The sequence below is a fragment of the Zosterops lateralis genome (assembly GCF_965231275.1).
Source record: "Zosterops lateralis genome assembly, chromosome: 8".
Classification (NCBI taxonomy): Eukaryota; Metazoa; Chordata; class Aves; order Passeriformes; family Zosteropidae; genus Zosterops; species Zosterops lateralis.
The window spans coordinates 27,011,169-27,014,664 of record NC_139768.1 but is presented as its reverse complement, the minus strand read 5'-3'; positions in this window follow the sequence as shown (position 1 = coordinate 27,014,664).

The following is a 3,496-nucleotide window of genomic DNA, read 5'->3' as shown; positions in this document are numbered from 1 at the left end:
CAGCCTCCAGGACTTCAGAGGCGCCTTCCATTGGGCGAGCGCTGCCTTGTGTGTTTAATTAAACATCCCTTTCCCTTGGAGAATATCCCCCAGGACTGCAACTCTCCCAATAAACAGTTTTCTGACATGTTTTTTTTTCTTTTTTTTTTTTTTTTTTTTTTTTTTGTTTTTTTTTGTTTTTTTGTTTTTTTGTTTTTTTGTAATTTTCAGATGAGTCTGAGAGATAAATAAGGAGGCTTTCATAATGATATTACAGAGGAAAAGGGTTGGTGAGCCACCTGTTCCAAACACGAGGACATTTGATGTAAGTAGAGCTCAAATGTTTGTAGGAAATACACTGCAACTCTTTGAGGGCTGTGATTCCTCCTCTGGATTTGAAGGAGCAAGCTGCCATCCTTTTCTCTTAATTCTTTCCAGTTTTTCTTGTGGGATTTAGGCTTGGAGCACTGGGAGAACCCCTCACTCCTGGACAGCTGAGCATGGAGGTTGTGCAGGATGAGGAGCATTGCGGGGCTGTGCCTGCTTGGGCTCCAGCAGCAAATCCTGCCCTTCCCACTTCTGGTTTCCTGCATGTTTTTTCCCCTCGTGGCTCCTCCAGAGCCATGATCCACAGCCAGGAACACTCACAGTGCCTCACTAAAGCCAGGGAGCTCCAGCAGCTGCTCCAGGGAGGTCTGTCCCAGGATATTGATGGCTCTTGGATATCCAACAGCTCCTCCATGTTTAGGATCTGAATGAGCTCATTGGTGCCTTTCCTAAATTCTGGTTGACTTTGTTTCTATGAATTAAATATTTTTACCATACAACCACAGACTGGGTTGGGTGGGAAGGGACCTTAGATCCCAGCCTGTCCCACTCCCTGCCATGGACAGGGACACCTTCCACTACCCCAGGTTGTTCCAAGCCCCATCCAGCCTAGCCTTAAACACCTTATAGTACTAAAAATTAATAATAATTAAAAAAAAAATCATATAATGAAGAAACACAAGGAGCAAAGGGATGCAAATGTGTAAAAAAGGAAGAACCTTTGTTATTTTGCTTACCAGGCTTTCTGGTGTGCACAGCTGGACAGAGAGGGCACTGTGGCAGGACCGTGGGCTCCAGCCCTGCTGAACCAAAAGATTAAGAGGAGATTGGTCAGAGAAATGAAAATTATAAAGGCTGGGAAGAGATGTGATCCTGCAGCAGGAAAAATAAAACAACTGTGAAACAATGTCTCTCTAATGACTACAGGAAAATTAGGAAAGAGCAACGCAGCAGCTTCCTGGGTATTGCTTTTTTCCTGCTCAATCAAACATTTATTTTAATTTTTAGCTTTTGGAGGAAAGCCACATGACTTCGCCCTCGTTATGCACCCTGAAGTGCCAGGATGTTTGTGTCAGGTTGTTGCACACTGTGCTGCTCCTCCTCTGCAGTGGTTAATCCAGCAGGGATTGACTCCTGGGCACTGCCCTGGGGTTCATTTGGGAGGGCCAGGACATTGAAGCATCATCACCAACAGGAATGGGCTGGTTGGACACCTAAAAACTGGAGATCAGAGAATCATGGAGTGGTTTGGGTGGGAAAGAACCTTAAATCCCACCCAGTGCCACCCCTGCCATGGCAGGGACACCTCCCACTGTCCCAGGCTGCTCCAAGCCCCAATGTCCAACCTGGCCGTGGGCACTGCCAGGGATCCAGGGGCAGCCACAGCTGCTCTGGGCACCCTGTGCCAGGGCCTGCCCACCCTCCCAGGGAACAATTCCTGCCCAATCTCCCATCTAAATCTACCCACTGTCAGCTTAAAGCCATTCCCTCTGTCCTGCCCCTCCATCCCTTGTCCCCAGTCCCTCTCCAGCTCTCCTGGAGCCCCTTTAGGCCCTGGCAGGGGCTCTGAGCTCTCTCTGGATCTTTTCCTCTCCAGGTGAGCACTTCCAGGTGTCCCAGCCTGGCTCCCGAGCAGAGTGGCTTTTATGAGAAGAAAGAAACCAATTTTGTGGCACAAACATTGAGATTTCTAGAGACTTCAGCTTGCTTTTGTCCTTATCACAGCCCCTCTTGTTTTGGGGCCACCACACAACAGCAGCAGCTATATTTGCTATTAGAGTTATTTTCAGGTGCTGTGGTGACAGCCCTACAAAATACAGGATTCTGCAGGTCAGGGGCCAATTCAAATGGGTCACCTGCTCCAGGATTTCCAATCTTAATACTGCCCTGATTTGTGCTGAGAGGAGTCTGGGAAAAGTTTTGCTGCCCGTTCTGCCTTTTAGATCACCTGAGGATTTCCTTTGGAGCCCACGTGCTCCCTGCATAGTGCTGGATTTTCTTGGAAAGGCCCTCTGGCTTTTTAGGGATCTTGTTTGAGATTTAAAAATAATAATAATAATTTAATAATAATAAAATCTTGTTGGCAAAAATGGCGTTTTTCCAGAATCAAGCAGGGAGGAAATCCTCTTTCTGCCAGAGTTTGGTTTGCATAATGTGTTTTGAAACAACACTGAAGTTCTTTTCAGAAGAGGGAAGGTTATGGTGCACTGGTCCCTAAACAAACCCCAAAAAACACTGAAACAAGTGTTTTGAATGGATTCTTTGTTCATCACTGTCCAAACTTGAAACTCCATCCATTAAAAATTAATTTGAAAAAAGTGTTGAAAAGCTGCAATAATGAGAAATTTCTTTTCCCATGGAGGACATTCTGTGCCCAGTGCCCGGTGAAGGATGGGATCCTGTCATCCCACCAGGAGAGAAGGAAAAGTGGCAGAAAGAAAAGGCTAAAGACAGTCATTAGAACCTGTTTATCATTTAAAAAAAAAAAATCATAAGTTTGTTCCTAGCATGGGAATGCAAAGTGCAGCATTCAAGAAAATGTAAACACAATTGCAACTATTTCATTTCATGGGAGGTTTTTGTTGCTCTCCTATTAAATTTAATGGGTTGCCTCATGAGAAGCAGCTCATTAATATGAATATGAGGATCACGTTCCAACCTGCAAACTAAACAACACAAAGATGGGTGATGTTGGTTTTCCTTGGCTTTTTAAAAGCATGAACTGCAGCCGTGGAAGTAGCTGGAGCCTGGGGATAAAGCAGGGAAGTGGGAATCAGGGGGTTGTGCTGCTCATCCCACTCTGTGTCAGATCCCTCTGATGTGAACCCGAGCAAATCAATTAACTGCTGTTTGCTTTGGTTCCTGAACCAGGTTAAATCAACCAACGCTGCACTGCTGATTGGAAGGCGAAATAATTAGAATTAATTACACTGGTTTCCATGAACATCACTGGGGTGATGGGCAGTGCTGGAGTGGGGCCCCAGGGCTTGGGTTTGGGATGATTTGGTGTGCTGGAATCTGGGCTGATCCCAAAGCTTCACCCCACTGCTGTGTTTGCATTTATTGGTGATGACTCCAGATCAGCCCTGACTGTGGAATTTGTGGTTTTCAATGTGTCTGCCCATTGGAACACTCCCACATCTGTGGTTCCCTTTGGAATGATGGACAAGAGTCTTTTCCATGAGGTTGC